Below are 12,474 nucleotides of genomic sequence, written 5' to 3' on the forward strand. Positions count from 1 at the left end.
CATTACACAGGCAATTTGTTTCCAGAAGCTGCATAGTGACTTGGCCCCACCGCGCTTGAGGCTGGTGTTTCCACTAGACTGCAAGGCACAATTTCAAGAGGCAGATCATTTAAAACCAATTATTGGAACTCAACCGGCTTTTGCAACGAATTAATTTAAGGAATCCAAGGTGCCAGAGGGATTATAGGAGAAGGGATGAGAGGGGGTATTTCTTATTTTTAAAGCAGTCTGGGATCTATTTAGAGAGGTTCCAAACATCAGGGGTTGTGTTCAGACTGCAACCTAATACTTTATATTGCTCTCTTTCTGTAGAGTTCTCGCATCCCCCGTGATTGGATGGAGCCTCCTTGAAAACCTAACATTAAACTGGGACATAATAACAGCCTCGGGACATCAGAGCCCGCTTGCTCCTGCCCTGCAATACTGGACGTTTTTATGTGCATTACGTTAAGAGCTTCCATCTCTCCGGACAAAGGGGGGAAGCGCTTCCATGGTGGGTGGCCCCAATTAAACCCTGTGCCCGGTGAATTTCCGCCCAGGCTCACTGGAAGGCATCCAGGGCTGATTAGAAAGCAAGTACCTCAAATGGCCCAGCGCTGCCATAATGAAAAGCCCTGGAAAACTGCTAAATGACACGGAGGAAAATCATTACAATTGAAACTCCCCCCACCCCATGCTCCCTCATGCCTAAAAAAAAAAAAAAAAAAAAAAAAATCTTTTCAGAATTGCCTAAATATTGCTTTGTTCAATGAGTTCACTGTACAGTAAATGAAAGATCTCTCACACACACACAGCTTTGAACACACTGCTTTAATTATAAAACACTTCTTTAGTTTCAAAGCACATAAAGAGAATACAGACAAAAACAAAACAAAAACAGCCCCCCCCTCAACAAAGAAAGCAGATAAATTGCCACATTACATTTTGGAAATGGCAAAGTAGGCCTTCTGCAGAGGGACTGAAGAAATTACTTAATTAAAAAATAGTAATAAGTGCCAGTACAAGCTCTCTTTTGAAAGTCTTGAAAAATACAGAAAAATGAAATGAAAGAATCCGAATAATTCATTATCCGCCCCTCAAAGATGACCACAGATTACAGAGTATCTTCCGGCTATAAGTGCCATTTTATATAGTTGAGATTGTGTTGGATACACTTGTGCACGGCTTTGTTTGACTAGTAGTACATATATCGAATATGTTGCAGGTATTAAGATTCCCTGCACCACCAGTGTGAATGGTTGGGACATAATCCATCCAAGGAATATAACATAACACACTTAGTAAAAATTTAGAACCCCCTTTGTTATGAGAGAGCTGAGGTATAACAAATCATGGCATGAGGCACCTGGGTAGCTCAGTGGGTTAAGCTTCCAACTCTTGATTTCCTCTCAGGTCATGATATCAGGGTTGTGAAATCGAGCAATGGGTTGGGCTCCACACTCAAAGCAAAGTCTGTTTGCGATTCTCTCTGCCCCTCTCTCCACTGCACATACTCATTCTCTCTCAAGTAAATAAATGAAATCTTAAAAACAGACAAACAAAAAATCCAAATCATGGCAGCAACGGGGACACTTGTATCATTGCCCCTATAATGGGGAAGGGAGGTGGGGAGCCCAGGTGTTGTCTCAGACCACGCAAAAGGTAAGTGCCCAATGAACACAGGTTGCATAAATACATTTATGGATACCATCACTCTCACACCCAGGGAATGCACCCACAAACATTAGATTCACAAGGTTCCATCTTTTCCTAAGAGCCACAATTTAGAGTTCAATCTTGCATATGAAGGATACTATGCTTAATTAATGATGTAGAAACTAGGAAAATAGAAGCACAAGGCATACATATATCTCAGAAAGTCCCACTGTAGCAGAGAGAGACTCCAGTTTGGTTAAGAAATGAATAATCATGACAACAGCGACGGTGAAAGGTACTCCCACTAATTGATTGCTTACTTGGTAGTGAGCCCAGCATCATGAACACTGAAAGAAAATAAGCATCAAAGTACTCTGCAAAATAGTTTCCTAAACTGGAAAATGAAAGTAAGACTATCCAATGAACAAAGAAGTTAGGAAATTACCAGCTGACAAAATTTGAATAAGTGGTGGTGGTGGAAACACAGTCTTTACTGGGGAGCGTAAGGCACTGGTCTCGGGGGTACAACCCAATCCCAATCATGCCAGCAGTAGCTTCAGTTTCAGGGAGTCTTCATGTGGGAAGTGAAAGCCTGGTACTCCTGGAGCCCACCAGATGTCTGGTAGCCAGCCCTGAAGGCTTGACTGGACCACAGCTCAGCTGGGAATGGGCTGCGTTTGGCATTCTTTGCTAACTTTCATACACCAAAAAGGACCTTCATAATTTACATGGGCTATCCCTGCATGTCAGATTGCTCACCCAGGAAAGTCACAGGTCAGACCCAACATGGCATTTATATACTTAAATGAGAAGGGAAAGGAATTGAGAGAGATAAAAATCAGGCATGTGGGAGGGAGGAGGAAGTTTAGAAGGATAAAAACTAAAAGAACAAAAACCAAAGTCAATAACTATCAAATGGATGTAATATGATGACCAGTAAACAATTAACAGATACAAAGGGAAGGAACAGTATGTGGAAAGGTAGCATCAGACATCAAAAACTGGTATGAATTAGGGGCACCTGGGTGGCTTAGTCAGGTAAGTGTCTGCCTTTGGCTCAGCTCAGGATCCCAGGGTCCTGGGATGGAGTCCCACGTCGGGCTCCTTGCTCTGCAGGGAGTCTGCTTTTCCCTCTCCCTTTGCACCTCCCCCTGCTTGTGCATTCTCTCTCTCTCTCTCTCTCAAATAAATAAATAAATAAATAAATAAATAAATAAATAAATAAATAAAATCTTCTAAAAAATTGATATGCATTAAATTTGTAGAGCTATTTAACTCCTTTGACCCTTAAAACAGCACCCATGAGATCAGTACCATAAATAGCAATTGATAAGCTCTAAGCTAGAACATAGATTACAGTCTTTTTGAACCTTTTAAACTCCATCTTTATGGATGCCGGTTGATGACTGAATTCACCCCGTTCCTTAAAATGTGAACATAAAGAGTGGCCCTAGATCCCTTGTACTATTGGACATCTAGCAACCTTGCCAGAACTTGGGAGACTTCCTAGACATGTTCTTTCTCACATGACCCCTGGCTCCTGCCAAACTCTCCATGTCACCAACTCTCACATCTTCCCCTCTCCTCTCTGTCCTGCCTCGACCAGACAAAGAGCACCATGCCTTGTTTGTCCCAAACCACTCAAGACAGGGCATGGCCATTGTTACTAAAGTATGGAGACTCAGATACTCTTTATTTTTTTTGTTCTAGTGAAATACCATCTTAGTCCAGAGAAACAAGGCCAATAGGAACTTTGCATGTATATAGGAGCATAGCTCTGAGCAGGGATTGGTTCACCTGATTATGGAGGCTGAGGAGTCCATGGTGTGCTCTCTGCAAGCTGAAGGCCAGTGCTATGGCTGCAGTCCAAGCCCGAAGAAATGAGAATCAGGGGAGCCCCTTGGTGTAGTTCTGGTCTGAATTCAAAGGCCCGAGAATCCAAGTGCCGGAGAAGGTGGGTGTCGCAGCTCAAGTAGGGAGAATAAATTCGCCCTTCCTCTGATGTTTGGCTCTGGTCAGGCCCTCCAAGGATTGCATGATGCCCACAGGCATTGGTGAGGGTGATCTTTATTCAGACTTCCTATCCAGATGCTAATCTGTTCCTTCACAGACACACCCAGAAATAATATTTTACAAGTCATCTGGGCTTCCCCTCAGCCCGGTCAAGTTGACACATAAAATTAACCATCACCAGGACATACGACATAAAGTTTACCTTTTTAACCATTTGAAAGTGTACAATTCAGTGGCATTAAGTGCATCCCCAATATTGTGCAACCATCACCACCATCAAATGGGTTTACAGCAGAGTTTAAACTGATTTAAGGCAGTATCAGATATCCCTTTCTTACAAGTCATCAGGCCACCCACCATGTTGCTGGAGGTCTCCATAAACCCAGACTTTCCCCTCTTCTCCTTTGCCCTGCTTTTTATGCAAACTATCTAGCCTCCACTCCCTGTCCAGACCCAGGCCTATCTTAGCATATCAAATAACTCACCGATGTACTCTGGAGAAATAACAGTTGTCCATCCCTCACTTCTCTCATCAGTGGAGCAGGGCACCTACCAGAAGCGCAGCTGTTTCAGACTCCTTTTGCTGACCGAGTCTTTTGACCCAGTCAAAAGACACTGAAAAGAGAGTGATTTCCTCAGGCTTTGGAGAGTGCCATGTCCCTTAGAAAGCAGAAATATTAATCTTCAATTTAGGCATAAGGCAAAAAAAGTGTTACTGTTGTTGCTAAACTTTGAAATAAAACTGCCAGGTGCTTGGTGGCTCAGTTGGTTAAGCGTCTGCCTTTGGCTCAGGTCATGATCTTGGGGTCCTGGGATCCAGCCCCTAGTGGGGCTCCCTGCTCCCTAGGGAGTCTGCTTCCCCTTCTGCCCCTCCCCAACCCCCACTCATGCTTTCTCCCTCAAATAAAATCTTAGAAAGAAAGAAAGAAAGAAAGAAAGAAAGAAAGAGAGAGAGAGAGAGAGAGAGAGAGAGAGAGGAAGGAAGGAAGGAAGGAAGGAAGGAAGGAAGGAAGGAAGGAAGGAAGAAAGAAAAGAAAGAAAACAGCCAGTTATGTTACCTGCAAAAGTGGGTTTATTTGGGACTAGCAGCCAATGGCAATGAGCAAAAGCTAAGCTAGGCAAAACCAGAGGCAAATCCGGAGCACACAGAGGACCACTTTTACAAAGGAAAGGGGATGTTGGGAAGGCTGTTGTAAACAAAAAGGCCATTGGAGTAAACTGGGCCTTGGAAGTATGGTGGCTTTTCATTGCCTGAATTGTAACACGCTCTCATTGGCTGGGCTGTTGCTAGGGGAGAAGGAAAGTCTTTCTTCCTCCCGCTGGGATAGTAGTGAGGGTAAAGCAGTATCCATCCACCTGCAAGGTCTATCTCTTCTTGTTGGGTCTTCAATGGAGTGCTAGGTAGGAGAGCTCCCCCTGCCGGCCTCCCATCCTCATCCCAAATATGGTTTCCTTTTATTATTTTCACATTGTCCGTTTCTAAAATATTAAAGCTGGAATACACACTCTAACCACAGAGCTAGAAACCAAGCCAGATCTCATCATGAGTTCAGATTGACCTAATGAGTCCATATCATCTGTAAAGGTCAATGTAATAGGCCGTAATTGGCATGAGCCTGAGCTTATGGGAAGCAAACTACCCCGGAATCCTCCAAAATGGGCCAATACCTTTCTCTGTGCTCTTCAAACATTCAGTATTTTGTTCTGTCACAGGACATGGAAAATTAAACCTAAATCTGAAATAATCTTGGATAGCTTCCCTACTGGATTTTAAGCTGCTGAGGTTTAGGGGCTATGTTAATTCTACCTTAACTGTTGATTCTCAACTGGGGACATTCCCTATACCCAAGGGACATTGGCAATGTCTGGAGACATTTTGGTTGTCATAACTTGCATAGGGGTTTTTACTGGCATTTAGTGTGTAGAAACCAAGGATGTTACTAAATGTCCTACACTGCACAGAACAGAACCCCCAAAACAAAGAGTTATCCTGTCCAAAATGTCAATGAGGCTGAGGTTGAGAAGCCTTATCGTAAAGGATGTTCATTTAGCAAATATTTATTTATTTTTAAAGACTTTATTTATTTATTCATGAGAGACAGAGAGAGAGAGGCAGAGACACAGGCAGAGGGAGAAGCAGGCTCCATGCAGGGAGCTTGACGTGGGACTCGATCCTGGGTGTCCAGGATCAGGCCCTGGGCTGAAGGCGGCGCTAAACTGCTGAGCCACCCGGGCAGCCCTAGCAAATATTTATTAAGCCCTGTTTATGTATCACACCATGTGCTAAGGATTGGAATCACCATGTGCTATTTCTTTACCATAACTATTTTTGTAATAATAACACTAAGCACCCAATAGGCCATTAAAGGGTATAGGGCCCTATGCAAACTTTTCACATATATAATATTATCTTCTATAATTTTCACAATAGCTCTGTAATGTCATCATCTCAAATGACAGAATGGAAGCCCAGAGACGCTGATTAAGATTCCTAAGGCAACACAGCATCTGACTTACGTTTCTTGATTCATAACAATTGTACACAATTGCCTACCAGATAAAAAAGCAATTGGGAAAAATAGTATATATTCATCATAGGATTCATAGGTTATTTATTTCATTTTTTGTACTTAATGACTCCACAAGTAGAGTAGGCTTTCAGGCTAGAACCTGAAGGATGACCTTTCCTATGGTGGGTGGTTTTGAGAAATGCTAGATTGCCATTTGAGGTGGGAGAGAAGAAGAATAAAAAGGGGTCATGAATGTAGGGGATCTTGAATGCCAAAGTATTCTCCTGGGATGATGACCTTTGTTGAAGACCCTCTAGAGAACAACTGCGTGCATGTGCGTGTGTTGGGAGAGGGGAACTTAACAGATGGTAGAAAGCAGAGAATCCTGGAAGATGATGTGGATAATGAGGCCCTGGACCAAGGGACAGAAGAAACATCTCCATTTTTTTTGAACCTCAATCCACCCCTTTCAGTGAAAGTCCTGTTTCTTCACCAGGGTGAAGAATAAATACCCTGTGCCCTATCGTTTTACTAGGATCCTCTGCAAAGAAGAAACTGTGAAAGAATATTAGGGGTAATGTCAGTGAGAAGAATGGGAGGAGCCAGTAAGTCTGGCAAACCCATCAGTCTGCGATGAGGGCCTGACCCCAAGTGAAGGAGAGAGGGAATGATGGTTGGGTAGAAGCATCTTAGACTTCCATACAATATTAAGGAGGTTCTAGAAGCCCACTGAAATGACCTGAAGCCAGAGGGAGCCAGCAGAGGAGTTGTGTGTTTCCTAGTGGGGGGAGGGAGTGGGGGAGGGAGGTGGAAGGGTATGCCTTAGCATGGCTTCTGCTGTCATACTCCCTGGCTGCTGTGACACAAATGCAGAATTTCCACAGAATTCAGGACAGCAGCTGGGCCCTTGGTCAATTACCTGCCTGAAGTGGAGTGCTTGTGAGGCACTCACATGACCACCACACTAGGTACTTTCAAATGTTTAATAAAACAAGCACAAATCCTCTGCCTCCAATTCAGCTAGACATGCATGTGCTCAAACACATGCCCTTTGGGCAAACAGTGTCCTCCCTCTGAATTGCACTTGATCATCATCCGTGTGTGGTGCCAGTGAGCTCATCTGCTTGCAGGACATGTTATAAATGCCCTTCTCTATGTACAGATGATCTTATGCCACTCCACCCCATCTCCTCCCAGAAAGTCCTATTATTTCGTTTTGTGTCTTATTAAAACCTGTATCTTAGCTTTGATGGTCTGGCCCTCCTGTTTCTTTCTGCAGCCATTAGGCCCAGGATAATAAGCTATAAACACTCTAATCATGTGTAAACAATACCTCTCTGAGGTGAGCTCCAAGCACAGAAGGTGGCCCAATTGTCATTTCTCTCCTGACGGTCCTTCCCATCCTCCCCATGGTGGCACAGATGATGTGATGGGCGAGCCCGAGCCGCTGGACCCCAGCCAGCCAGCTGGGAGTCCTTTGGTGGGACCTGAAACAGTAATCAAGCAGGGCAGATGGAGGTGAGGGGCTTTCAGGATCCTACCTGAGTGCTCCGTAGGTGGCCGCAGGGCACTTGACTCAGATCCAAGAGAGGCACCTGGCTGCAAGCTGGCGTACAGCCAGTTTCAGAGGGTAAGCTTGCTGTGAATGACGGTGTCTGGGCTCAGTTCAGCCTTTATTGTTGTGTGTCTCTTTATAACTAATTCCTCAGTGAAAGATGTTTGAAACCTAAGCCTCCCTGCCCTCCCTCCCCATTTTAGTTTCAGTTGCAGGCACTTGTCCCCATTGAGAATCAGGAGAGCCCTGCTAGTGAGTAAATCCCTGCTGGAAACCGAATCCCTGATGATGCCAGGCATGGCTGTTGCAACATGGGAGACTCTCCGAAGGGCTAGAAATGACAAGGAAGAGCAAACCTGTCCGTTTCCTGTAGCATCCAATAACCATTCCTGTAGGCTGTGCCTAGTGCAATAGATGAAGAAGGGATGATCTCCCAAAACTGTAAGAAGTATATTCCAAAATTTATATGGGCTAGTACAACGGTTTCTCAAAGTCTGGTCCCCAGAACAGCAGCAACAGTTCTCACCAGGGAACTCATCAGAAATGCAAAGATTTGACACAGCCACACCTACTCAATCAGAAAGCTGGGGGTGGGAGCCAGCAGGTTCAGTAAGGTTTCCAGGTGATTCTGATCATTACTAACATTTGAGAATCCCTACTCTAGAGGCAGAGATGGTTTTTTTCACCAATGACCAGAACACCAGATAGTTTAATCATGTAATTATCCTATTGTACCTCATCACAGTGTATTTATTCAAATATGTATTCAACTATTACTATGCTCCAGGCTCTACACTAGACATAGGAGGGCGTAATGGTAAATATAGAGACATGGTCTTTGTTCTCACCAGCTTATCTTCTAGTAGAGATAACTGATATTAACTGAATAAATGCACAGATAAGTTTGTAGGCACCAATTACTTAAAGTGTTTTGCCTAAAATGTACTGACCTGATCGGTATGGCAAATTAACAAAAGCTTCAGTGAGGAAGTGGTATCTGAGCTGAGAAATAAAGGAAACAGAGACATGATGGCCATAAACTTTGGGATGGAGGTGGCTTTTCAGGCCATCGGCAGTTTGGCAAGGCTTTGCACGTGGATGAAGGTGGCTCATTTAAGGACCCGACAGAGAATCAGGGTGGCCCAAGTGCAGACATCAAAGGGCAAAGAATCATGAGACAGGATGCATACAAAAGGCTTGGAACCATGTTAGAATATTGGTCTGTTATCAGATCCATGGCATCCCACTGAAAAATTTGAAGATGGGCAGGACAATACCAGCAGACTGGCATTCGGAGAAATCTCACTCTGCCTGATGTGTGGAGAACGGGTTGGAAAGGGACCAGGCAGGAAGAACAATGAGGAGGGCAGTGCCATTTTCTGGGACAGAGATGAGGTAAAAGGATGGGGGTGGTGGACGTGGAGATCTACAGGAATCTATTACAAGTCCCGAGGTGAGGAGGACAAAGGTGTCAAGAGCGAGTGTGGTTTCCAGTTTGCCTGGCCAGAGGGATGGGGATACCATTTAGCGAAGTAGCATCTCTGAAAAGCATCAGGTTTGGGACAGGGTAGGTGGGGGTGAGACCCAACGAAGTAAGCTTTTAAAGTGTTGAGTCTTAGCTGGCCTTGAGACTTACAGGTGTCAGCCTGGAGTAAGGTCTGAGAGAAAAGACTTGGGCTAGAAATATCAGAATGTGAGGTGATGCCCACATCGGTGTCTCAGGGTTGAAGCACACCAGTGAAAGAGTCTAGAATGAGAAGATAGTAGGTCTCAGGATCCATCCTAGAGGGACTCTGTGTGGGACTCGATAGGTGGGGATCCATAATGGTTTGTATAATAACCTGAAGAAGAAAGAAGGGGAAAGGGAGAAAAAATGAGAATAGCATAGATTGTACTAGAATAAAACTATGGTGCTGCCATCCAAATGAGTGAGTTACTCATTTCTTGCAAGCTTGTTTCAGTAGGAAAAGCAGTGTGTTCCTCCATCTGTAAAATGGGGGGTGGGGTGGGGAGTGGTCTGTATCTCACATAGGCATTTCCATTCCATGATGTAACATTGTACACACAGCAAACCTTAGCGATCATTGCCCTGTGCAAGGCACTCAAAAGATTCTTAATGTTATTTGTGGAATTATTACACAATGAATGAATGAATCCTTGACTGAATAATGTTCTCCATCTCCTTTCTCATAGAATTTTTTTTTGAAATCCAATGTGTGGTACTGGAATGGAGGGGGGGAGGCAGGGAATGGAGCGTGTTTGAGTTTTGCGTTCCATCCAGTAAACTTGGGCATCCACTTTGAGCCTCTACCCTTATTAGAGAAACTGGAAAAGACTAGGCATGATTTCATCGTAGCAAAAAAAAAAAAAAAAAAAAAAAAAAAAAAAAAAAAAAAAGACAGATTAAACTATCTTTGTTATGTTGTTTTCCCTAAGGAAGTGTTACCTTGTATTACATATATCAGGATGGATTATGCCAATTGCTTCATCTGACCTTTCTCACTCAAGGTACATACTCACCACTTTTAAAAATGTGTATGTGGAACACCTGGGAGGCTCAGTTGGTTAAGCATCTGACTCTTGGTTTCGGCTCAGGTCATGAACTCAGGGTCATGAGATGGAGCCCAGAATTGGGCTCCACGATCATCGCAGGAGATTATCTCCATCTCTCTTTGCCTCTCCCCTCTGGCCCCCAGCTCCACACTCTCTCACTCTCTCTTTCTCAAAAGAGAGAGAAAAAAAAAAAAGGTATTATTTTTGGAAAATCTCATCTCTTTTAGAACTATCATCTGTAATGCACTTTTATAATAAAATTAAAAGGCAATTATCAAGAGTTATAAGGCTCCAAAGTGGCTGAACAAATGGGTATGTTTCTAGAAGGTGATGTGGGATCTGCTTTTTAAAAACAAAACCAAACAATAAGCCGGGATTGATACAGGAAGGCAAACTTTTAAAATGATTAAAGGCATTATATTATATCTTTGGTTAGAAATAAATATACTCCTAGGATCAACTGAAGGCATTTCACTTTCTCTTTGCTTAGCCCTGAGAACATGGGAACGGGGTGCCATGAGTGCCATGTCCCAACATACGACATGAGGATGATTCCAAAGATGTCCCCAGACAACACCACGATTGGGAGGAAGTCTTGGAAGCAAAGATAGCTCCGGAAATCTCACCAATTACAAGAGGATAATCCTAATGAATGATGCAAATTGGCAAGATATTTATAAGGACTCCAAAAGCTTCACTGGAGCGATTTCACACACCATCCTTCTGAAACACACTTCTCTTCACATTTGAACCATTGTGAAATAAGGTGTTGTGGAATTAGCAGCATCTTAGAAACCTGATAATGATAAGAATAAACAATAACTAGAGCATAGTGGGTACTGCCTGTGTGCTGAGAACCACGCTAAACCGTTGTCTGCGTCGGCCATCGGATCCTCTCAATAATCCTACAAGGAAGGTACAGTTGTTCCCCCTATATTACAGAGAAAGAAACGGAGGCACAGAGAAACCGAATAATTTCCCCAAGACCACTGGATTAGTGAACAATGAAGCTGGGCTTCAGATAAAGGTTTATCTGACTCCAGACTAAGCTCTCTGGACACAAACCAGCAGGCAGCCTTGTAGGTTTCTTTTTCCTTCCCTCCAGCCCATAAAGAATAGCTTCCTCCTTACTCAAAAAAAAAAAAAAAAAAAAAAAGGACAATCAGATAGCTGTACAGACAGATATAGAAGTCGTATGAATTTGAAGGAAAATAAAGCATTAGGTGTCAATATCACTGTTGTTGTTAAGAAAAATGATATAAACAGAAAAACTAGAAATGATAGAGAATTTGGAAACTGAGTCCAAGGGTTTCTTTGCTACCTTGTATTTTTTTTTTCTCCACCTGAACTATTTACTCACATTTATGTAACTTGATTCACTTTACAACTTTTTTATCAAACATGAAAATATTAATTGTTTAAAACATCAAGCTGTAATATTTTTTTAAAGTTCTGTGTGTGCCGCTCCACTGCCCCCCCCCCCCCCAAGCTTCTGGAGTGCCAGCAAAGGAATGCATTCCCCATGTAGGAGACTCAGGCTACAATCAAGGGGAAGGCAGGAGAGCAGACAAAAGAAAGCAAAACAATGGCCTGGAGACGTGGTGGCTCCAGACCTCTCATCTCCAACCTCTTTTTTCAACTTCCCGAGGAATCCCCATAGGGCACGACTCAGTTGCCTGGGAAACTCTGGTCTGCAGAACCTGACCACATGTCATCCTGTGACATATGGAAGGGCCCGCTAGCCACACCAAGGACCTGTCATAGACATATTATGCAAAGTCTGAGCATTTCATGTACCGTGAGTTCTGAATTTAAACTTCAAAAAGTTACCCAGCAGGAAGAGAAGGTACTGCAGAATAAAATGTGAAATGTTCTAAATTCAACACTGGATTTAAGAATATATCACTGTGGTCTCATGTATACAGGAAAAAAAAAATGCAGCAAAGTCCAAATATTTAGTTACAAAAAAAGGAAACATCTAGTCAGTTCTGCTCCAGTGTCTTCTCTGTGGTCCAATTAATCAAATCAGAATGGATCCAAAGCTGGTAGCCACTTGCCAAGCCTGCAAAAAAAAATGTCTGATTCTGATTATTAAATAAACAACTCCCAAAAAAGGAAGCGTTATGAAGAAAGACAAACATTTTCTTCCCCCGAATTGCAGCGTTTTGAATTCCTCCCACGAGTTGGTGGTAGGAAAAGACTAAACTA

General features: G+C 43.2%; 1 long non-coding RNA gene across 2 annotated transcripts; it reads right to left on the bottom strand.

Moving 5' to 3' along the window:
* Positions 1–845: 845 nt before the first annotated feature.
* Positions 846–4,986, bottom strand: LOC144304892 (uncharacterized). 2 transcript variants are annotated; one of them, XR_013371874.1, is made up of 3 exons: positions 4,707–4,986; positions 4,134–4,308; positions 846–3,737 (listed from the first exon to the last, which is right to left on the bottom strand). It is a non-coding gene; the product is annotated as an uncharacterized LOC144304892 (long non-coding RNA). The 2 variants fall into 2 exon arrangements; XR_013371883.1 differs by having other exon boundaries at positions 4,134–4,263; positions 4,707–4,985.
* Positions 4,987–12,474: the final 7,488 nt, after the last annotated feature.

This window comes from Canis aureus, chromosome 3 (assembly GCF_053574225.1).
Source record: "Canis aureus isolate CA01 chromosome 3, VMU_Caureus_v.1.0, whole genome shotgun sequence".
NCBI classification, from domain to species: Eukaryota; Metazoa; Chordata; class Mammalia; order Carnivora; family Canidae; genus Canis; species Canis aureus.